We start from the raw sequence: 25,218 nt of genomic DNA, 5'->3' as shown, positions 1-25,218 counted from the left end.
TTTATATTACACTAGATCCAGTCTCTTTTTATATTACACTAGAACCTGTCTCTGTTTGTATTACATTAGACCCTGTCTCTGTTTATAATACACTCGATCCAGTCTCTTTTTATATTAAATTAGACCCTGTCTCTCTTTACATTTGGCTAGACCATGTCTCTGTTTATATTACACTGGGATGCATCTCTGTTTATATTACTCTAGGCCTTGTCTCTGTTTATATAACACTAGGCCCCGCCTCTGTTTATATTACATTAGACATTGTCTCTGTTTATATTACACCGGACGATGTCTCTCTTTATATTAGACTGGGTCCTGTCTCTTTTTATATTATGCTAGACACTGTCTTTGTTTATATTACACTAGACCCTGTCTCTGTTTATATTGCACTAGACCCTGTCTCTATTTATTTTACATTAGACCCTGTCTCTATTTAGATTACACTAGACGCTGTCTCTGTTTATATTTACACTAGACCCTGTCTCTCTTTATGTTACACTAGACCCTGTCTCTGTTTATATTACACTAGATCCTGTCCCTGTTTATACTGCACTGGACCCTGTCTCTGTTTATATTACACTAGACCCTGTCTCTGTTTATATTACACTAGACCCTGTCCCTGTTTATACTGCACTGGACCCTGTCTCTGTTTATATTACACTAGACCCTGTCTCTGTTTATATTACACGAGACCATGTCTCTGTTTATATTACACTAGACTCTGTCTCACAGAATCACAGAATCACAGAAACCCCACAGTGCAGTTAGAGGCCATTTCAGCCCATCGAGCCTGCACCGACACATATCCCACCCGATCCCCATAACCCCTACACCAACACATATCCCACCCTATCCTGTAACCCCACGTATTTAATCCCCCTAACACTAAGGGTCAATTTATCATAGCCAATCAACCTAACCTGCACATCTTTGGACTGTGGGAGGAAACCGGAGCACCCGGAGGAAACCCACGCAAACACGGGGAGAATGTGCAAACTCCACACAGACAGTCGCCCGAGGCCGGATTCGAACCCGGGTCCCTGGCGCTGTGAGGCAACAGTGCTAACCACTATGCCACCGTGCTCTGTTCATATTACACTGGATGCTGTCTCTTTTTATATTACACTAGGCCCTGTATCTGTTTGTATTACACTAGACCCTGTCTCTATTTATTTTATATTAGAACCTTTGTCTGCTAATATTACACTAGATCCAATCTCTGTTTAGATTACACTAGGCCCTGTCTCTCTTTATGTTACACTAGACCCTGTCTCTGTTTATTTTACGTTACACCCTGTCTCTGTCTACTTTACACTAGACCTGTCTCTGTTTATATTACCCTAGGCCCTGTCTCTGTATATTTTATATTAGTCCAGGTCTCTGTTTAAATTACACTAGACATTGGCCCAGAACTTGGTGTCGGGGGCTTGCCGCGCGTGCAAGCCCCCGATGTGCGCTCACCCTGCGCGCCGACATCTGAAACCTGGCCCGCAGTGGATTTCCTTTCAGTGGCCAGGTTCTGATGTCAGCGCGCTGTGCTAACCTGACCCAGCGGCGTAGTTAGTGCGATGTGCCGGCTGGGATCCGGTGAGCAATGTTCAGCCAATCAGGGGAGGGGAAACTTCATTCATAAGTTTGAGAGTAAGAACTGTCAAACTCATGAGAAGTACTGCACCCCAAAACACTACTTAAACTTTAAATAAAATTTTAAAAAACATCCTAATCATTAAATTAAGTACAAATAAGTTTTAAAAAAAATTTAAACAATAATTTTTTTTTTGAAAAAAATACATTTTTGATTAAAAGTGTCAGAAACTAAACTTACCTTATTGTAGATTCTTTAAAATAATAAACCTGTGGAAAAAAAATTCTGAATTGCACTAAAACACCACTTACCTGTAAAAATAAATACTTACGTGTGCTTTTTACAAGCGTAAAGACCGGAGGCCTTTACACATGCGCAAATCCCCCAAAACAGAGGAAATCCAAGACGCACGCGCTGCCCCCTACAGTGCACGCGCTAGCCTCTTCACCTCTTGGGTTAGAGGAGAGGAAATGCCGGTTTTCAGCGCATGCGCTGTGCATGCTGAAAACCGGCATTTCCTCCGGTCAGACGCATGAGCACCCCTTCCGTACTCACGCATTTGGGGAGGAATTTCTGCCCCATTGTCTCTGTTTATATTTCACTAGACCTTGTCTCTATTTATTTTACACTAGACACTGTCTCTGTTTATATTACACTTGAACCTGTCACTGTTTACATTGCACTGGGCCCTGTCTGTTTATATTACACTAGGCCCTGTCTCTCTTTATATTAGACTTGTCCCTGACTCTATTTATATTACACTAGGACGCATCTCTGTTTATATTACTCTACGCCATTTCTCTGTTTATGTTACACAAGGCCCCATCTCTCTTTATGTTACACTAGGCCCCGCCTTTGTTTATATTTCATTAGACCCAGTCTCTGTTTATATTACACAAGACTCTGACTCACTTTGTATTACACTAGGCCCTGTCTCTGTTTATATTACACTAGTCCCTGTCACTGTTTATATTACACTAGACCCTGCCTCTGTTTATATTACACTAGACTCTGTCTCTGCTTTATTACATTAGATCCACTCTATGTTTATAATTCACTAGACCCTGTCTCTGTTTATATTGCACTAGACCCTGTCGCTATTTATTTTACATTAGACCCTGTCTCTGTTTATATTACACAAGACCCTGTCTCTATTTATTTTTCATTGCACCCTTTATCTGTTTATATTACACTAGACCCTGTCTCTGTTTATATTACAATAGGCCTTGTCTCTGTTTATATTACACTAGACCCTGTCTCTGTTTATATTACACTAGACACTGTCTCTGTATATATTACACTAGACCCTGTCTCTGTTTACATTGCACTGGACCTTGTCTCTGTTTATATTACACTAGGCCCTGTCTCTCTTTATATTAGATTAGACCCTGACTCTGTTTATATTACACCAGACCCTGTCTCTGTTTATATTACACAAGATTCTGACTCTCTTTATATTACACGAGGCCCTGTCTCTGTTTAAATTACACTAGACCCTGTCACTGTGACACCTCACAGCATCAGCGGCGGCGGTAAACGCGAGCGGCGAGGCTATAAAAGGCCCCCAGAGACTAGGTAGGCCCCAGAGGGCCTGCGGCAGCGGCGGCAGTGGGAAACGCGAGCGGGGAGGCTTTAAAAGGCCCCCAGAGACCAGGTAGGCTTGCCAATCTCCAATCTCAGAGATGGAGTGAAGTAAAAAGTAATCGAAGTGTGATGTCACCAGAAAGCAGGTAAGTGATTGGTTGGTGATTATTTCTTTCTTTTTTAAACTCTAACTCTGTGGTTTATAGTTTCTATGGTATCTGTGTTGTAGCAGGGACTGTTGGCAAACCAGAGCCCTTAAATATATCATTTCTCTGTCGTGTAATTGGTGGGATTGATTTGAGTTAATTTAATTTCAATTAATTAAAGGGTAAGTCATGGCAGGACAGCCCGGTGCCGTGGTATGCTCCTCCTGTGCTATGTGGGAACTCAGGGACATGTCCTGTGTCGCTGACAACTACGTGTGCAGGAAGTATGTCCAGCTGCAGCTACTGGCAGACCGCATTGCGGTGCTGGAGCAGCGATTGGATACATACTGGACCATTTGCGATGCTGAGGATGTCATGAATAGCATGTTTGATCAGTTGGTGACACCACAGATAAAGGTGGCACAGGCAGAAAGGGAATGGGTGACCAGCAGGCAGAGTACTAGGCACAGACAGGTAGTGCAGGGGTCCCCTGTGGCCATCCCCCCTCTCAAACAGATATACTGCTTTGGATACTGATGGGGGGATGGCTTACCGGGGAAGGCAGCAGCAGCCAACTTCCTGGCACCAGGGGTGGCTCTGCTGCACAGGACAGGAGGAAAAAGAGGGGGAGAGCTATCGTAATAGGGGATTCTATTGTAAGGGGAATAGATAGGCATTTCTGTGGCTGCAAACGAGACTCCAGGATGGTGTGTTGTCTACCTGGTGCAAGGGTCAAGGATGTCTCGGAGCACCTGCAGGGCATTCTGGAGGGGGAGGGTGAACAGCCAGTTGTCATGGTGCATATAGGTACTAACGATATAGGTAAAAAATGGAATGTCCTAAAAGCTGAATATAGGGAGTTAGGAGGTAAATTAAAAAACAGGACCTCAAAGGTAGTAATCTCAGGGTTGCTACCAGTGCCACGTGCTAGTCAGAGTAGAAATAGAAAGATATTTCAGATGAATGTGTGGCTAGAGGAATGGTGCCGGGGTAGGGATTCAAATTCCTGGGACATTGGAACCGGTTCTGGGGGAGGTGGGACCAGTTTAAACCGGTCGGTTTCCACCTGGGCAGGGCTGGGACCGATGTACTAGGGGGAGTGTTTGCTTGTGCTCTGGGGGAGGGTTTAAACTAAAATGGCAGGGTGTTGGGAACCTGAGCGGGGAAACAGAGGAAAGGGAAACAAGGATAAAAGCAAAAGACAGGAAGGAGAAAAACAAAAGTGACAGGCAGAGAAATCAAGGGTTTAAATCAAACATGGCCACAGTAAATAATTCTAAAAGATCTAAGAGCTTTAAAAAATCAAGCCTGAAGGCTTTGTGTCTTAATGCGAGGAGCATTCGTAATAAAGTGGATGAATTAGCTGCGCAAATAGAGGTAAACGAATATGATATGATTGGGATTACGGAAAAAAGGCTCCAGGGTGGCCAAGGCTGGGAACTCAACATCCAGGGGTATAAAATATTCAGGAAAGATAGGCAGAAAGGAAAAGAGGTGGGGTAGCATTGCTGGTTAAAGAGGGGATTAACACAATTGAAAGAAAGGATATCAGCTCTGATGATGTGGAATCTGTATGGGTAGAACTGAGAAACACCAAGGGGCAGAAAACTTTAGTGGGAGTGGTATATAGACCTCCAAACAGTAATGCGGAGGTCGGGGATGGCATTAAACGGGAAATTAGAGAAGCGTGCAATAAGGGCACAGCAGTCGTCATGGGTGACTTTAATCTACATATAGATTGGGCTAACCAAATTAGTAACAATACTGTGGGGGAGGAATTCCTGGAGTGTACATGGGATGATTTCCTGGACCAATATGTCAAGGAACCAACTAGAGATCAGGCCATCTTAGACTGGGTATTATGTAATCACAGAATCACAGAAACCCCACAATGCAGATAGAGGCCATTTCAGCCCATCGAGCCTGCACCGATACATATCCCACCCGATCCCCGTAACCCCTACACCAACACATATCCCACCCTATCCCCGTAACCCCACGTATTTAATCCCCCTAACACTAAGGGTCAATTTATCATAGCCAATCAACCTAACCCGCACATCTTTGGACTGTGGGAGGAAACCGGAGCACCCGGAGGAAACCCACGCAAACACGGGGAGAATGTGCAAACTCCACACAGACAGTCACCCGAGGCCGGATTCGAACCCGGGTCCCTGGCGGTGAGGCAACAGTGCTAACCACTATGCCACCGTGCTGCCCCATGAGAAAGGATAAATTAGCAATCTTGTTGTGCGAGGCCCCTTGGGTTGGAGCGATCATAATATGATAGAATTCTTCATTAAGATGGAGAGTGAAATAGTTGACTCAGAGACTAGGGTCCTGAATTTAAATAAAGGAGACAATGATAGTGTGAGGTGTGAGTTGGGTAGGATTGATTGGGGAATGTCACTCAAAGGGTTGACGGTGGATGGGCAATGGCAAACATTCAAAGATTGCATGGATGAACTACAGAATTTGTTCATCCCAGTTTGGCATAAAAATAAAACAAAAAGGTTACTCAACCGTGGCTAACAAGGGAAATTAGGGATAGCATAAGATCCAAGGAGAGGACATATAAATTGGCCAGAAAAAGCAGTAAACCTGAGGATTGGGAGCAGTTTAGGATTCAGCAAAGGAGGACAAAGGGATTAATTAAGAGGGAGAAAGTAGAATATGAGAGTAAGCTTTCAGGGAACATAAAAACTGACTGTTAAAGCTTTTATAGATATGTGGAGAAAAAGATTGGTGAAGTCAAGCATAGGTTCCTTGCAGTCAGAATCAGGGGAATTTATAATGGGGAACAAAGAAATGGTGGACCAATTAAATACATACTTTGGTTCTGCCTTCACAAAGGAGGACACAAATAACCTCCCAAAGATGTAGGGGAACATAGGGTCTAATGAAAGGGAGGATCTGATAGAAATCAGTATTTGGGAAATTGATGGGATTGAGGGCCGATAAATCCCCAGGGCCTGATAATCTACATCCCAGGGTACTTAAGGAAGTGGCCATGGAAATATCAGTTGCATTGCTGGTCATCTTCCAAAATTCGATAGACTCTGGAACAGTACCCATGGATTGACGGGTAGCTAATGTTACCCCACTGTTCAAAAAGGGTGGTAAAGAGAAAACAGGGAATTACAGACCGGTAAGCTTGACATCGGTAGTGGGGAAAATGCTAGAGTCCTTTATTATAAAGGATGTAACAGCAGAGCACTTGGAAAAAAGTGACCGGATCGGACAAAGTCAACATGGCTGTACAAAAGGTAAATCGTGCTTGACTAATCTACTGGAATTTTTTGAGGATGTAACTGGTAAAATAGATAAGGGAGAACCAGTGGATGTGGTGTATTTGGATTTTCAAAAGGCTTTCAATTAGGTCCCGCATAAGAGATTAGCATGTAAAATTAAGGCACATGGGATTGGGGGCAAGGTATTGACTTGGATAGAGAACTGGTTGGCAGACAGAAAGCAAAGAGTTGGAATAAACGGCTCTTTTTCCGAGTGGCAGCCAGTGACTAGTGGGGTACTGCAGGGATCGGTCCTTGGACCGCAGCTTTTCACAATATATATTAATGATCTGGACGAGGGAACTAGATGTAATATCTCCAAGTTTGCAGATGACACAAAGCTGGGAGGGCGTGTGTGCTGTGAGGAGGATGCCGAGAAACTCCAGTATGATTTGGACAGGTTGGGTGATTGGGCAGAAGCATGGCAGATGCAATATAACGTGGATAAATGCGAGGTTATCCACTTTGGTGTCAAAAACAGGAAGGCAGATTATTATCTAAATGGAAATAGTTTGAGAGAAGGGGAAGTGCAACGATACGTGGGCATCCTTGTGCACCAGTCGCTGAAAGTAAGCATGCAGGTGCAGCAGGCGGTTAAGAAGCCTTCATAGTGAGAGGGTTTGAGTACAGGAACAAGGATGTCTTGCTGCAGTTGTACAGGGCCTTGGTGAGGCCACATCTTGAGTATTGTGTGGAATTTTGGTCGCCTTATCTGAGGAAGGATATTCTTGCCATGGAAGGATTTCAGCAAAGATTCACCAGGCCAATACCTGGGATGGCAGGAATGACGTATGAGGAGAGATTGGATCGATTGGGCTGGTACTCACTGGAGTTTAGAAGAATGAAAGGGGATCTCATCGAAACTTATAAAATTCTAACAGGATTGGACAGACTCGATGCTGGAATGATGTTCCCGATGGTTGGGGAGTCCAGAACCAGGGGTCACAGTCTAAGTATAAGGGATAAGCCATTTAGGACAGAGATGAGGAGGAATGTCTTCACCCAGAGAGTGGTGAACCTGTGGATTTCTCTGCGAAAGAAGGCAGTAGAGGCCAATTCATTAAATATATTCAAGAAGGAGTTGGATATATTTCTTAAGTCTAAAGGGATCAAGGGATATGGAGAGAAGGCAGGAACAGGGTACTGAATTTGAATGATCAGCCATGATCTCATTGAATGGCAGAGCAGGCTCGAGGGGCCGAATGGCCTACTCCTGCTCCTATCTTCTATGTTTCTATGTATATGTTACATTAGACCCTGTCTCTGCTAATATTACACTGTACTCTGTCTCTTTTTAAATTACACTAGACCCTGCCTCTGTTAATATTACACTAGACCTTGTCTCTTTATATTACACTCGACCCTCTCTCTGTTTATACTATACTAGACCATGTCATTAGACCCTGTCTCCCTTTATATTACACTGGACCCTGTCTCTGTTTATATTACACTAGGCCCTGTCTCTTTATATTACACTCGACCCTCTCTTTGTTTATACTATACTAGACCATGTCATTAGACCCTGTCTCTCTTTATATTACACTGGACCCTGTCTCTGTTTATATTACACTGGACCCTGTCTCTGTTTTTATTACACTAGACCCTGTCTCTGTTTATATTACACTAGGCCCTGTCTCTGTCTACATTGCACTAGACCCTGTCTCTTTTTATATAACACTGGACCCTGTCTCTGTTTATAATACACTAGACCCTGTCTCTGTTTATACTACACTAGGCCATGTCTCTGTTTATATTACATTAGACCCTATCTCTGTTTATATTACACTGGACCCTGTCACTGTTTACATTGCACTGGGCCCTGTCTCTCTTTATATTACATTAGACACTGTTGCTGCTAATATTACACAAGACCCTGTCACTGTTTATATTGCCTAGACCCTGCCACTGTCTATACTACACTAGACCATGTCTCTGTTTATATTACATTAGACCCTTTGTCTGTTTATATCAAACTGGACCCTGTCTGGGTTTATTTTACACTAGACCCTGTCTCGGTTTTTATTACATAAGACACTGTCTCTGTTTGTATTAAACTGGACCCTGTCTCTGTTTATGTTACACTAGACCTTGTCTCGGTTTATATTACAATAGGCCCTGTCTCTGTCTGTATTACACTAGACCCTGTCTCTGCTTATTTTACATTAGACCCTGTCTCTGTTTATATTTCATTAGACACGGTCACTTTTTATATTACACTAGACCCTGTCACTGTTTACATTGCACTGGGCCCTGTCTCTGCTTATATTACACTAGGCCCCATCTCTGTTTATTTTAGTCTAGACCCTGTCTCTGTTTATATAACACTAGACACTGTCTCTGTTTAATTTACACTAGACCCTGTTTCGGTTTATATTACACTTGCTGGAGTGCCCGGCGGTGCCGAGGGTTTTTTGAGGGCATGTTGTTTTTGGAAGAGAGAGAGAGAGAGACTGGGGGGAGAAGAGAGAGACTGGGGGGAGCATAGAGAGACGGGGGGGAAAAGAGAGAGAGAGACTGCTGGATTTATTTTGGGATTAGGCTGGAGAGAAAGGGGGGGAAGGAACGCCTCAGGCCTGGCCCGATCGACCCCTGTGAAGGAAGGAAGGATGAAGGTGAGCTCTCCCTCCCTGTCCCACACCCTCACTCTTTCCCTCCCTCACCCTCTCTCTCTCCCTGCCCCTGTCTCTCCCTGCTTTACTCTCTCTCCCTCCCTGCCCCTCTCCTCGCCCCTCTCAGTCCCTCCTCCCCTCTCCCTCCATTACTCCCCTCTCCCTCCCTCACTCTCTCCTCCCCTCTCCCTCCCTCCCTCCTCCTCTCTCCCTCCCTCCCCTCTCCCTCCCTCCCCACCCTCTCCCTCCCTCCCCTCTCCCTGTCTCTCCCTCCTTTCCGGTACCAGAACGGAGTCAGTCCGACATCGGGAGGTCGGGTGCCCATTGCTCCGAAGCGAGCCTGGGGTTCCTCATTGTTAACTCGGAGGGCCTTTGGACCCGGTTGGCAGACAAACGCCTTTCGCTGCGGTGGGGGGAGATAGACACGCCGCCGCTCACCTGCTCGCTTCCCTCTTCCCCCGGGCTTTCGGGCTGCGCAGGGAAGAGAGAGTGAGATGCCGCCACTCACCTGCTCACTTCCCTCTTCCCCCGGGCTTTCGGGCTGCATGGGAAAGAGAGAGAGAGAGACTGGGGGGGAGAGTGAGACACCGCTAGTTGCCAGGGTAACCCTCCTCCCTCCCCCCCACTCCTGAGTGGCTACAGGCTGTGAGAGAGGCCTGGGCCCGGTTGCCGGGGTACCCCTCCTCCCCCGCCCTCCTGAGCGGCTACAGGCTGTGAGAGAGGCCCGGGCCCGGTAAAACCTTCTTCCCCCCACCCCTGCCCTCCTGAGGGGCTACAGGCTGTGAGAGAGGCCTAGGCCTGGGCCCGGTTGCCAGGGAAATCCTTCCCCACCTCAACTTGCTCCCAAAATCCCCTCCACACACACACAAAGTGGGAAAAATAAATCAAGAGTTAGGAATCACATGGCCACCACTCACCTCAGCTCAGAAGAATTAGGCCCACCCACACACGCAATGAAACACCCCCAGTGATGCACTGATTGGTCAACCATCAGGTTAATCCCCTGTACGATTGGTCAACCATCACGTCACTCAACGCTAATGAGCGGATTGTTGCCATTTTTTGAAACCGTTTTGTATACTGTCTGACCAATTTGTGTCTGACCAAAAAGTAACTATGCCTATTAGGCTCCCCTAATGAGAAGCTTTCTTTTGATATAACATATGTGTAGGTACGCTCTATAACTTTTGATTGTATAGCCGGACAGACAGACAGACAGAGAGACAAACCGCTTTATTATATACTAGCTGGAGTGCCCGGCGGTGCCGAGGCTTTTTCGAGGGCATGTTGTTGTTGGAAGAGAGAGAGCTACTGGTGAGGGGGGGGAAGAGAGAGAGCGAATGGGGGGGAAGAGAGAGAGCGACTGGGGGGGAAGAGAGAGAGCGACTGGGGGGGAAGAGAGAGAGCGACTGGGGGGCAAGAGAGAGAGCGACTGGGGGGGAAGAGAGAGAGCGACTGGGGGGGAAGAGAGAGAGCGACTGGGGGGGGAAGAGAGCGAGCGACTGGGGGGGGAAGAGAGAGAGCGACTGGGGAAAAGAGAGAGAGCGACTGGGGGGAAAAGAGAGAGAGCGACTGGGGGGAAAAGAGTGAGAGCGACTGGGGGGAAAAGAGAGAGAGCGACTGGGGGGGAGAGAGAGAGCGACTGGGGGGAAGAGAGAGAGAGCGACTGGGGGGAAGAGAGAGAGAGCAACTGGGGGGAAGAGAGAGAGCGACTGGGGGGAAGAGAGAGAGTGACTGGGGGGAAGAGGGGGGGAAGAAGAGGGGGGAAGGGGAGTGGAGGGGGTGGGGGGGAGGGGAGGGGAGTGGAGGGGATGGGGGGAGGGGAGGGTGGGGAAGGGGGGGAGGGGAGGGGAGGGGGAGGGGAGGGGAGGGGAAGGGGAGGAAGGGAGGGGAAGGGGAGGGAGGGAGGAAGGGGGGGGAGGGGAGGAGAGAGGGAGCGGGGGGCGGGGAGGGGAGGGGAGAGGGATCGGGGGGGAGAGGGAGCGGGGGGGAGGGTGGGGTGGGGGAAGGGGGAGGAGTCCCCGGCCCCGCCCCCCTGATCTCCCAAGGCTCCACCCCCCCGATCTGCTGAGGCTCCCCACCCCCGAGGCTTGACCCCCCACCCCCCCCGAAGCTCGTCCCCACCCTCCCCGAGACTCGCCCCCGCCCAGGCTCGCCCCCCCGCCCGAGGCTCCCCCCCCGCGATCTCCCGAGGCTCGCCTCCCCCCCGCGATCTCCCGAGGCTTGCCCTCGCTCCCCCCCCCGCGATCTCCAGAGGCTCGCCCCCCCCGCGATCTCCCGAGGCTCGCCCCCCCCCCACCCCCGCGATCTGGGCTGGGGGTGAAGGGAGGTGAAGGGGGAAGGGGGTGGGGAGGGAAGGTGGGTGGGGTGGGGGAAGGGGTGGGGGGGAAGGGGGGTGGGGTGGGTAGGGAAGGTGGGAGAGAAGGGGGTAAGGGGGGAAAGGGGAAGGGGGGAAAAGGTGGAAAGGCGGAAAGGGGGAAGGGGGGTGGGAGGGGGAGATGGGGGTGGGAGGGGGGTATTGATGAAGGGGGTGGGGTGGGGGGAAGCGTGTGGGAGGGGTTGGGAGGGGTGGAAGGGGGTGGGAAGGGGGGCAAGGTGTGGGAATGGGGTGAAGGGGGAAGAGGGGAAGGGGGAAGAGGGGTGAAGGGGGGAAGGGGGGTGGGGAGGGAAGGTGGAAGGGGTGGGGGGAAGGGGTGGAGGGGTGGGGAGGGAAGGTGGGAGGGAAGGGGGGAGAAGGGGGGAAGGGGGGAAAGCGGAAGGGGGGAAAGGGGGGTTGGGAGGGGGGAATGTGGGTGTGGGGGAAGGGGGTGGGCATGGTGGGCAAGGGTGTGGGAGGGGGGCAGGGGGTGGGAGGGGTGGGAGGGGGGAAGGGGGGAAGGGGTGGGAGGGGGGAAGGTGGTGGGAGGGGGAAGGTGTTGGGAGGGGTGGAAGGGGGTGGGAGGGTGGGGAAGGGGGTGGGAGGGGGATGGGGGTGGGTGGGGGGGAAGGGGTTGGGGAGGGGGGAAGGGGTGGGGGTGGGGGGAAAGGGGTTGGGTGGAAGGGGGTGGGAGGGGTTGGGGAAGGTGGTGGGGAAGGGGGTGGGAGGGGGAAAGGGGGAAGGGGCGGGTGGGAGAGGGGGCTGGCCGTGGGAGGAGGGGAAGGGGGTGGGGGGTGGAAGGGGTGGAGGGGGGGAGGGGAAGGGGGAAGAAAGGGGATGGGGAGAAAGTGGGGGAAACCGGGGGGGAAAGGCGGGGTGGGGTAATGAGGGGGGAAGGGGGGAAAGGGAGCAGGGGAGCCAGCAGACCCTCTCCCCCCTGCCACTGTTGAGAGTTGCGCTGCTGGCAGTTGGAGAAGGCTAGTCCCCGGGGCCTCCGGCACCCGCACTGACATGGCCCAGCCGAGTGTAGCGCCGCGGGCAGCCCGAGCTCCGCAGCCGCCGTTCGGCCGCAGGCCGCAAAGCACCCGAGCCCAGCACCGGCGATGGCTCCGCGGAGCTCCGTGCCGTCCCACCAGCCTTTACAAAGATGGTGGCGGTGGCTACGCTCGGCTCAGAGCTGCCCCCCCAGCCTTTACAAAGTTGGCGGCGATCGCGGGCCGCTTGTTGAGCGGGACGGGAGGTGCCTAGCTCGAGCGTGGCTGGGGAGGAGAGGCCGAGGCTTCGAGGCCTGCAGGTGGGGTAACCCTGGAAGGTTGCGGCGCCCGGCGGAGGTAGCGAGTCAAGAGGAAAAAAACAGTGAAAGGTAGGAAAATTAATGAGGTTAGAGAAAATATTTACAAATTAATTAACTTTTTTTTAAAAACAATTTAATTGTGTTTTAAGAGCAACTTTTTTTTTGCTGGAAATCTATATTTGAAAATAAACACGCAGAAAGTGGGAAAAATAAATGAAGAGTTAGGAATCAAGATGGCGGCCACTCACCTCAGCTCAGAAGGATTAGGCCCGCCCACACATTCAATGAAATGCCCTCCGTGATGCACCGATTGGTCAACCATCAGGTTAATCCCCGTACGATTGGTCAACCATCACTTCACTCAATGCTAATGAGCGGAATGTTGCCATTTTTTGAAACTTTTTTGCATACTGTCGGAACAATTTTTGTATGACCAAAAAGTAAATACACCTATTAGAGTCCCCTAATGATAAGCTTTCTTTTGATATAACATTATGTGCAGGTACGCTCTATAACTTTTGATTGTATAGCCGGACAGACGGAAAGACAAACAGACAGACAGAGAGAGAGACAGAGAGACAGACAGAAACTCTTTTATATATATATAGACTAGCTGGAGTGCCCGGCGGTGCCGAGGGAACTCAAGAATGCTGTGCCATGTTTATAAAACTGTTTATAAAGCTGTTGGGATTGAAGAACTCTTCCTAATCACCCAGGAGTGATATAACATTATTCACAATGTTTCAGTGTATGAGTTGAATAGGGAAATAAAAGATACTGGCCTAGAAATTCGGTATAGCCGCATTTGGGGCGCTAGTCCTGGTGATGCACAAAGTTTAGCGCCAGGCACAATTTAGCGCCACCTAGCGCGATATTGGGTTGCATCGCTCCTAAATGTGATTGCGGCACTAAATCACGCACTACACGCTACTTTTAAGCCGCTAGCCCAACGGCGCAACCCAATTTTGCAGCGGCGGGGCGCAGCGAAGGTGCTGTCAATAATCACTTTCCCTGAGACACACTGGCGCCGGCCAGCTCTTAAAGGGGCAGGTCAATTGGCATCACCAGACACACTCACTGCCTTGTAGGCCTTCAAAGCGGTGGGAGCCTACCTGTGGCGTACCAGCCTAGCAAGACATGGAAAGGGTGAGGCAGGGGGCGGAATGCCTCACTGATGGGGCATTGGATGCTTTGGTTGGTGCAATGGAATCAAGGCCAAGGAAAATGGTCGTATTGTGATTTATGTTTTGGACTGTCTCCCGGGTGTGAGAGGCAGTTATGTGTCAGTGTATTAGTTTTGCTTTCTGTTGCCATAGCTTTCTCATGTTTGAAGGAATCACATTTTGTGTAATGAAACACTTTCTTCATTTACAATGGCCATGCCTACTATTTACATGCATCTTGCCCTTCACAGGCTTGGGGGTATCAGGCCGGCTCCATTCCTCTTCTTGGAATGGCAGCAAGCATTCTGTGAGAGGGGCCTAGAAGCTACCTGTGATCAGCCTCTGACGTGCAGCCTGAGAAGAGCCACTTGCATAGAAGTTCAGGCCAGCAGGCATCTTCTCAGCCACTGACAGAGATGTCCTGCACCTTATCTGAGGCTGCAGATCTGGCTGAAGCAGCTGGCACAGCTCAGTCACCACCTCCTTTCTAAATCGCAGCCTTCTGACACACTGCTCCTCCGGCATGTTCATGTAGGAAAACTGCTGTCGGAAAACCCTGCCAGCATAAGGTCTGCTGTGGCAACGTCTGTTGGCCCTCCACCGTCTGGCCATGCCTGCCCCCCTCTCCCAGCATCTCAGTGCCCTTTCCAGATGATTCAGCAGCCGGACGTTCCCATCCAATGCAGCCCCCATAATAAGTGCCCAAAGGAAGGTTCCCCGTTGTCAAGGCTCACCAACAGCAAGGTGATGGTCAGAAGGCTGAAGATCGTGTGCCTGCGCTGGCTCAGTGGTCAAATGGCTCTCAGTGTGCAGCTCAGCAACTATTTGTAGCTCTTGAGGAAGTTGTGCTCAAAAATGACTGCCGCTTTTAAACCACACCAGTCCCCTTTAAATAACACTCCTCCAGCCTGAGAGTGACTTGGTAAGGCCCAGGTAAGCTGTCACTATTAGCGCCAGGCGCTACGGAGCGGGGCGCCACTGAATTTCCGGTCCGGTGCACCCAAAAGGCGTTGCACACTCAAATGACGTCATAAGCAGCCTGCGGGCGCTAAGATTTCGCGCCGGTGCTAAATGCATGCTCAATATGGGGCGAGGCGCTAGGCATCTTGCGCCCGCCCGGAAATTGGCTAGCGCCCCACTTCTCGGCCTCTTTAGGTGTTAATCAGTGGCGCTAACAACCGAATTTCTCCCCCACTATCTCAGTCATTTAGAGGTCAGTTTAGAAATCAACAGTGAAGATTTATGCCAATAATAATGTAGAACAAATGAACATTTTACAATATGGTGGTGTTACAAACAAAGACTGAGTGAGTACTTGTTCTGGTAAAGGTTTGCAAACCCAATGGGTTTGGTATTGTACAGAGTGATTTTAGAATCAATAAAAATGTATTCAACATTACATTGTTAAACCTCTTATCTTGTAGTAGGTATGCAGCCTCTCAGATCTTGTAGAGTGCTGTAGAGTTCTTCAAGTGCCCTCTTGTGGGTCTTTGTACACTCATCCCACACAATGAGTTTAGACTTTGGAAGCAGCTCAGCAGTTGCTGTGGTAATGTTACACACTGGGTGTTGTTGTCTATTCAGATCCAGAGGGAGAGGAAAGGTTGAGTGGGCAGTGCGACCTCCATGGAGAAGAGTTGCAGCGATTCCTGATGAGGCAACAGCCAGTGCAATGGATCTCTTAGAGCGAAGGATGGCCACAAAGAGATGTCGTAGCCTTTTGGGGGAGTAAGACAGAGCAGCTTCTGTCATGGTTGGATGGCAACGAATGTGATCCTGAAGGAGTCCTCTGTTGCTGCAAGCTTTTACAAAGGAGGCCAGTGAGATTTTTGAGGTAATTAAATGATGTTCGGCCAGCAACCTCATGGAAGAGTAGACGAAGGTGAAAGCACTCTGCATTATTGAAGAGCCCATTGATAGACAACATTTTCTGTTTTTCCTGACGGTGTTAAAAAGAACAGATTCCTGGATGCACCAACTCTTGAACATGCCACGTACAACTGGCCATGTGAAAAACAGGGCATGAGTAAGTTGATGCCAGCAACCTTCAAAGTCTGCCCCTGGGCCTTGTTGATTGACATAGCAAAAGAAATTCTCAGAGGGAACTGTTGCCTTCTGAATTGAAAGTGTAAGTCAGTTGGTATCATAGGAATTGGAGGAATGAGAACATCCTCCCCTCTGGCACAGCCTGAGATGATGGTAGCCTCAATGAGATTTTGCATGAGCTTATTGACTGCCAGTCTGGTTCCATTGCACAACTTTGGTGGAGATATGTTTCTTAGGAGCATGATGGGGGTGCCTTCCTTCAGTACCAGTTCGTGAGGAGGCATTCCTGAAGGCTGCAGTGAGTTGAGGAACTCAGTGGGGTAATGTACCACATCATCACTGTCACAAACAGTATCAACGCTTTTGTAAATGTGCTCTTGGCCAGGAGTTTTTGAAGAAGGAGCATGTTTATGTGTTTGACAGTATCATTCCTGGGTGCAAGTATTGACTGCTCACACAGCCGGTTGTGATCTTTGAAGTGGTTGAGGAGGTTTGGATACACATTTGAGATCAAGTAATCAACTGTTTTTACTTGACTGCCAAAGTCTGGAGGAATTGTGATTTGTCCACTGCTGTCAATGGGCAACTTTCCTTCTCCCAATTGTAGTAAAAGTTGCGCAAAGGATTCTGACATCTCGTCACCATGCATATGAACACGCATGTTTGTTGTCAAATGGATTGTTTGCACATGTGGCCACAGATGGGATGCCTTGAGACATGCATTGAGTTCATCCACTGGTGTTCTCTGGGGACAACTGGCAGGATTTGGCGGAAATCACCTGCCAGCAACAGGGTGATGCCACCCATCAGCATATCGTTGCCTCTCAAATCTTGAAGCGTTCTGTTGAGTGCTTCAAGTGCCCTCTTGTGGGCCATTGTACACTCATCCCACACAATCAATCGAGACTTTTGAAGCATCTCAGCAGCACCAGTTCCTTTGCTAATGTTACACACTGGTTTTTCTTGTCTTGTCAGATCCAGAGGGAGAGCAAAGGTTGAGTGGGCAGTGCGACCGCCTTGCAGAAGAGTTGCAGCGATTCTTGATGAGGTAATAGCCACTGCAATGAATCCCTTAGAGCAAACCGTGGCCAGCAAAAGATTGATCAGGAATGTCTTTCCTGTTCCACCAGGGGCATCGAGGAAGATAATGCCAGCAGTGTCGTTTTCCACCATATCGAGAACCAACCTGTAAGTCTGTTTCTGCTCTGGAAGCAATTTAGGCTCAGTGACTGTGACAAAGGAGGTCAGTTCCTCAACATTGTAGGTGGTTTCTCTGAGGACCTCTCTGCTGAGACCTGGAGAATCATTCCTATTGGGAGATGGAAGGTTCAACTGAGTCAGAGACTTGCCAGCCAATGCCAAAGTCTTGTCCTCCAAAGGATCAATGCTTGATTGTACATCGCATCAGTGAAGTTGAGTGCCATTGTGGGGTTGGCTCTGGCGAGTTGGCGTAAGATGTCTTCTGTGAGGCTGTCTTTGTGATCTTCCCACAATTCCATCCGGTTGGAAGGTCTGCAGAGGGCAATTATAATGGCAAAAGATTTTCATAGCCTATTGGGGGAGTAAGACAGAGCAGCTTCTGTCATCGTTGCATGCCAATGACTGTCACCCTCAATGAGTCCTCTCCTGTGGCAAGCTTCTTGAAAAGACTCAGAGATGGCCAGTGACAGTCTTGAGGTCATTAAATGATGTGGGACCAGCAACCTCATGGAGGAGTAGACGAAAGTGAAAGCACTCTGTGTTGTTTGGATGGGGCGTGTAGACTCTGCCAAGTGCATCTGATGAGTACACCCCTGTATGACCAGGAACTTCCTTCTGACCTGCTCTACGGCGCCGAGCCTGCCATGTCTTGTTTGTCTGCCAGGTGTAGTACTTGGGCACCTGATGATAGAAAAGTGTCTTGGCAAAGTCATTCGTTTGGCACAACTCAAAGAATGCTGTAAGCTTTGTCTTTGGAGGTTGCTCGGCACGTTGGCTGGCATTTGCAGGTCGGAATAAAACCCTTTGTCCATTTTCCAAGTGAACATCCAATTTAGTGATAGTGGGGTAATGGTTGTGGATGTCAAATCCAAAGGTTCGCCAGGCTGCCTCATTGCTGCAGATGTAACGGCCCATCAGATGTGTGGTGATCTCATCATTTTGATTCTGCTGTCCAGCTGCTTCAAGATCAAAGACAGCTTGGTCACTGCCCTTATAGAGGTACTCGCACACATATTTGATAGACTTAACTGAGTGGCAGTACTCCACATTGATGTGACATTTGAAGAGCCTGGATAGGAGTGGACAGTAAGGAACAATCCAATGGTTGTCAACTTCAAATGTCTGTCTTTGCTGTGTTGTCTGAGTTGACGGACCAGGTTGACTTGAGTGGCTAGATTTTTTAGTTCGCATTCTTATCTCAGTGCTGAAACCTCCACTCTCTTTGCCCCTTCTCCTGTACAAAGGATAGCCATCATCCCCATGCTGAGTTTCTTTGCGGAGTGGCTTTGGGTACCCTTTTGTACATGCATTGTTTTTCATGCAGGGAGAAGAAGGGTTGTGTTGCCCACAAGGACCGTGAATCATATGTTTTACAACAACATCAAAGAGGATTGGATCCTGGTCCTTATCGGGTAGCTCTGCAGAGATGAAGGAATCAACTTGATTGGGGTGAATCTTTGCCTGAAGCCAGAGTAACAGATGAACATGAGGAAGTCCTCTCTTCTGCCACTCAATGCTGTACATGCAGCAATTGTGTGCACCAAAACGTTTGCCCACAGTCAGCAGTTTGAGCAGGTTTTTAACTTTGAGGTGGAAGACCCGTGCTATGAGCTCATGCCTTTCAGTACCAGCTTTGGGTGGGAACTCATTGGGGATTGCAAGTCATGGTGATGAAGAGGTCCGGTCTGCCATAGTTTCTGACATAGGTCATGGCATCTTGCGTGGTGTGCTCATGCATGTACCTAGGACCTCCAACGAAGGTGGATGGTAGGATGACCAGTTGACCAATGTCCTCAGTGTTGCCATCATTGTCCACAGCATCTCGTAAGTGTATATAGTCTGTGACTCTCAAATGATTTTGGTTATTCCGGAACCAATTAAGCCGCTCTCCTTCTATTTTCACGTACATGTCAGTGAGGAACTGGTGGAGAAGTCGTCCAGAGTGAAGCAGGTGGTTTGAAGCAGTTTGTCATTCCATCAGCCTGTATGAATAGAATTCCCTGGCAGAAACCATCTTTTGCCTTTGGCCTGTAGGTGGCACACCAATTTCAGGGTCAACATGTGGGATCTTGTTATAGGCATCGTATCCATCTTCCCCATGGCAAAACAAAAGCGGGTATTGCAGAGGATCATATGACCTGTGAAGCTCAGAAATTCTTTTGAGTGGACCACCTCTGATATGCAAGACAATGTCCCGTTGTTCAAATTCTTGGCCCACAATGACAATGGCTACCTCATTGGTGGTCGGAGCATTGAAGCATCGCTCATGTTCACCTGCAGGAGTCTTGTCAGCTTTGATGACAACTTTGAGGTCTTCTTTTGTTGTTGTTTCGATGGCTGTTTTGAAACTGTTAACATATGGGTTTTGGTGATGAAGCATGCGCTGTAACTCAAGCAAAGTTTCAAGCTTGATTTGGTGTTGTTGTGCGGGGGGACCAGCAGCTTCCCTGCAGCGATTGGCTTGCTCTTCGTCATCACCCAAAAAGTAGATTTGCAGAAACTGAGGTCTTTCGTTTGGGAGAGGAAGTATTGAGCCAGCACGGTGGCATAGTGGTTAGCACTGTTACCTCACAGCGCCAGGAACCCGGGTTCAAATCCGGCCTCGGGTGACTGTCTGTGTGGAGTTTGCACATTCTCCCCGTGTTTGCGTGGGTTTTCTCCCACAGTCCAAAGATGTGCAGGTTAGGTTGATTGGCCATAATAAAAATTGACCCTTAGTGTTGGGGGGGATTAAATACGTGGGGTTACGGGGTTACAGGGATAGGGCTTGGGTGGGATGGCTGTCGGTGTAGAGACCGGGTGCTAGGGTTTGGATGATCAGCCATGATCTCGTTGAATGGCAGAGCAGGGCCGAATGGCCTACTCCTGCTCCTATCTCCTATGTCTATGTATGGTACATCTGTCCATGAACTTTAAAAGTTGGGCAAAATCCTGATTCACGCATTCTGTTTGCACCAAAAGAAGTCATTGCAAAGCAGTTGTACTTTCTGATGTGAGTGAGGAAATGTGTTGAAGCTGGATTTCGGCCGCACAGAAGTGAGTGTAGGGGTTCAGGCAGAGCTGTTAGTGTTGGAAGTTTAACCTTTCCTCCATTGCAGCATATCCCAGCAATTTCTCCGCGCCACAGTGAGGGCAAATGACGGTCATCTTAGAGTCTTACAGCACAGAAAGAGGCCCATCGTGTCTGCGCCGCCCATCCATCCCTGTCCAGTCTAATCCCATTTTCCAGCATTTGGTCCATAGCCTTGTATGCAATGGCATTTCAAGTGCTCATCCAAATGCTTCTTGAATGTTGTGAGGGTTCCTGCATCTACCACCCTTTCAGGCACTGAGTTCCACATTCCAACCACCCTCTGGGTGAAAAAGTTCCCCCTCTAAATCTCCTGCCCCTTACCCTGAATCTATGCCCCCTTGTTATTGACCCCCCTACTAAGGGGAAAAGTTCCTCTTTATCTACCCTATCTATGCCCCTCACCATTTTGTACACCTCAATCAGGTCCCCCCTCAGCCTTCTTTGCTCCAAGGAAAACAACCCCAGCCTGCTTAGTCTTTCTTCATAGCTGAGGCGCTCCATCCCAGGTAACATCCTGGTGAATCTTCTCTGCACCCTCTCCAAAGTAATCACATCCTTCCTATAGTGAGGCGACCAGAACTGCACACAGTACTCCAGCTGTGGCCTCACCAGCGTTTTGTACAGCTCCATCATAACCTCCCTGCTCTTATATTCTATGCCTCGGCTAATGAAGGCAAGTATCCCATATGCCTTTTTAACCACCTTATCTACCTGTTCCGCTGCCTTCAGGGATCTATGTACATGTACACCAAGGTCCCTCTGACCCTCTGTACTTCCTAGGGTCCTACCACTCATTGTGTATTCCCTTGCCTTATTTGTCCGTCCAAAATGCATCACCTCGCACTTTTCAGGGTTAAATTCCATTTGCCACTTTTCCGTCCATCTGACCAACCCGTTTATATCGTCCTGTAGCCTGAGGCTTTCCTCCTCGCAATTTACCACCCCACCAATTTTCGTGTCATCTGCGAACTTACTGATCATACCTTTAACATTCTCATCCAAATCATTTATGTAGATCACAAACAACAAGGGACCCAGCACCGATCCCTGAGGTACCCCACTGGACACAGGCTTCCAGTCACAATAGCAACCTTCGACCATTACCCTCTGCCTCCTGCCACTCAGCCAGTTTAGGATCCAATGCGCCAAGGCAACCTGGATCCCATGCGCTCTTACCTTCTTGACCAGTCTCCTATGCAGGACTTTGTCAAAAGCTTTACTGAATTCCATGTAAACCACATCCACAGCATTTCCCTCATCCAGCCCCCTAGTCACCCCCTCGAAAAATTCAATCAGATTTGTCAGACATGATTTACCCTTGACAAAGCCATGCTGACTATCCCCGATTAATCCTTGCCTCTCCAAGTGGAGACTAATTTTGTCCCTCAGAATTTTTTCCAATAATTTCCCTACCACAGATGTTAGGCTCACTGGCCTGTAATTCCCTGGTTTATCCCTGCTACCCTTCTTGTATAATGGTACTACATTAGCTGTTCTCCAGTCCTCTGGTACATCCCCTGTGGCCAGAGAGGTTCTGAAAATTTGTGCCAGAGCCCCTGCAATCTCCTCCTTTGCCTCCCACAGCAGCCTGGGATACATCTCGTCCGGGCCTGGGGATTTATCCAATTTTTGGCCTGCTAAAACCGCTAGCACCTCCTCCCTCTCGATGGTAATATGGTCAAGTATGTCACAGTCCCCTTGCCCGATTTCTATGTCTGCATTGTCTTTCTCCATAGTGAACACAGATGCAAAAAATTCATTTAAAACCCCGCCTACCTCATCTGGCTCTACACACAGATTGCCACTTTGGTCCCTAATGGGCCCTACCCTTTCCCTGGTTATCCTCTTGCCCTTAATATACTTATAAAACATCTTAGGATTTTCCTTTATTTTGCTCGCCAGTGTTATTTCATGGCCCCTCCTCGCCCTCCTAATTTCTTTTTTAAGTATGCCCCTGCACTTTTTATACTCCTCTAGGGCTTCTCCCGTCTTTAGTTTTTTGTAACTGCCAAAAGCCCCCCTTTTATTTCTAATGCATTTTTGTATATCCCTTGTCATCCAAGGTTCCCTTTGCTTGTTGGTCCCACCCTTGACCTTTACAGGAACATGTTGGCGTTGTACTCTCTCTATTTCCCTTCTGAAAGTCTCTCACTGTCTTGATGTGGATTTTCCTATAAGTAGCTGCTCCCAGTCTACTTTGGCCAGATCCTGCCTTATCATATTAAAATCGGCCTTCCCCCAATTTAGAACCCTTATTTCCGGGCCATCTTTGTCCTTTTCCATGACCACCTTAAATCTCACCGAATTATGGTCACTGTCGCCAAAATGCTCTCCTACTGACACTTCCACCACTTGCCCGGCTACATTCCGCAGAATTAGGTTCAGTACCGCCCCCTCTCTTGTAGGACTTTCTACATGTTGGCTCAAAAAGCTCTCCTGGATGCACTTTAAGAATTCTGCACCCTCTAAGCCTTTCACACTCTGACTATCCCAATTAATATTGGGGAAGTTGAAATCCCCCACTATTATTACCCTATTATTTTCGCACTTTTCTGAGATTTGCCTACATATCTGTTCCTCTATCTCCCCCTGACTGTTTGGGGGCCTTTAGTACACTCCCAGCAAAGTGCTTGCCCCCTTTTTGTTTTCAAGTTCTACCCATATAGCCTCATTAGAGGAACCCGCTAATATATCATCCCTCCTTACAGCAGTAATTGACTCCTTAATTAATATTGCAACACCCCCTCCCCTTTTACACCCCCCTCTGTCTCGCCTGAAGATTCTATACCCCGGAATATTGAGCTGCCAGTCCTGACCCTCCCTCAACCATGTCTCCGTGATAGCAACAATATCGTACTCCCATGTGTTCAACAACAACTTCAGTTCATCCACCTTATTTGCAAGACTCCTTGCATTAAAATAAATGCCCTCCAGCCCTGCCATATTCCCTTTTGCCTTCACATATTTGCTCTGCCTTCCCAGCTGACTTGTTTTTCCCTCTGTATTTGGCTGTAAATCACCCCCTACTATAGCTCCACTCTGTACCCCATCCCCCTGCCAAGTTAGTTTAAACCCCCCCCAGCAGTGCTAGCAAGCCTCCCCGCAAGGATATTGGTTCCCCTCTGGTTCAGGTGTAAACCGTCCGACTTGTACAAGTCCCACCTTTCCCAGAAGCAGACCCAGTGATCCAGGAAACTAAAGCCCTCCCCCCTGCACCATCCCTTTAGCCACGCATTCATCTGTTCTATCTTCCTATTCCTATACTCACTAGCACGTGGCACCGGGAGTAATCCCGAGATTACAACCCTTGAGGTCCTGCTCTTTAATCCTTCACCTAGCTCCCTAAATTCTTGCTGCAGGACCTCATCCCTCTTTTTACCTATGTCGTTGGTACCAATGTGGACCACGACCTCTGGCTGTTCACCCTCCCCCTCCAGAATGCCCTGCAGCCGCTCAGTGATATCCTTGACCCTGGCACCAGGGAGGCAACAAACCATCTTGGATTCACGTCTACGGCCACAGAAACGCCTATCTGTTCCCCTTACTATAGAATCCCCTACCACTATTGCTCTCCCACTCTTTTTCCCCCCTTCCTGGGCAGCAGGAGCACCCCCAGTGCCAGGAAGTTGGCTGCTGCTGCCTTCCCCTGGTGAGTCATCCCCCTCAACAGTATCCAAAGCGGTTTACCTGTTTGAGAGGGGAATGGTCACAGGGGTTTTCTGCACTACCTGCCTGCTTCTATTGCTCCGCCTGGTGGTCACCCATTTCCTATCTTCCTGTGCAGCCCTTCCCTGCGGTGTGACCAACTCACTAAACGTGTTATCCACGAACCTCTCAGCATCGTGAATGCTCAACAACCCATCCACCCACAGCTCCAGCGCCTCAATGCGGTCTGCTAGTAGCTGCAGATGGATGCATCTCTGGCACACGTGGCCATCAGGGGCACCGACAGTGTCCCTGAATTCCCACATAGAGCAAGAGGAGCATATCACGGGGCTGGGCTCTCTTGGCATGACCTTCCCTTTAATTACTTTAAATTAATTTACTATCACCAATTAAAGATATCTCTAAGGCACTTGTATAGTCTACCAACAGCCCCTGCTATACCAGAAAAGACCCTAGTAACTATAAACTACAGAGTTTAAGTTTAAAATAGAGAAATACTCACCAACCAATCACTTACCTGCTCCCTGGTGATGTCACACTCTGATTACTTTTTACCTCTCTCCCCGCTGCTGAGTTGGTAAGCCTCGCCTCTCTCTGGTTTTTATACCGGGCTCCGACTCACTGCTCCCGCTGGTCCGAACTGGTCTCGGGCCTCGCCTCTCTCCGGTTTTTATACCGGGCTCCGACTCACTGCTCCCGCTGGTCCGAACTGGTCTCGGGCCTCGCCTCTCTCCGGTTTTTATACCGGGCTCCGACTCACTGCTCCCACTGGTCCGAACTGGTCTCGGGCCTCGCCTCTCTCCGGTTTTTATACCGGGCTCCGACTCACTGCTCCCGCTGGTCTGAACAGGTCTCGGGCCTCGCATCTCTCCGGATTTTATACCGGGCTCCGACTCACTGCTCCCGCTGGTCCGAACTGGTCTCGGGCCTCGCCTCTCTCCGGTTTGGGCTCCGACTCACTGCTCCCGCTGGTCCGAACTGGTCTCGGGCCTCGCCTCTCTCCGGTTTTTATACCGGGCTCCGACTCACTGCTCCCGCTGGTCCGAACTGGTCTCGGGCCTCGCCTCTCTCCGGTTTTTATACCGGGCTCCGACTCACTGCTCCCGCTGGTCTGAACTGGTCTCGGGCCTCGCCTCGCTCCGGTTTTTATACCGGGCTCCGACTCACTGCTCCCGCTGGTCCGAACTGGTCTCCGGGCCTTGCCTC

This window comes from Somniosus microcephalus, chromosome 4 (genome assembly GCF_052327205.1).
Source record: "Somniosus microcephalus isolate GS21.2 chromosome 4, FLI_Smic_1.0, whole genome shotgun sequence".
Taxonomy (NCBI): domain Eukaryota; kingdom Metazoa; phylum Chordata; class Chondrichthyes; order Squaliformes; family Somniosidae; genus Somniosus; species Somniosus microcephalus.
This window is presented reverse-complemented; position numbering follows the sequence as displayed.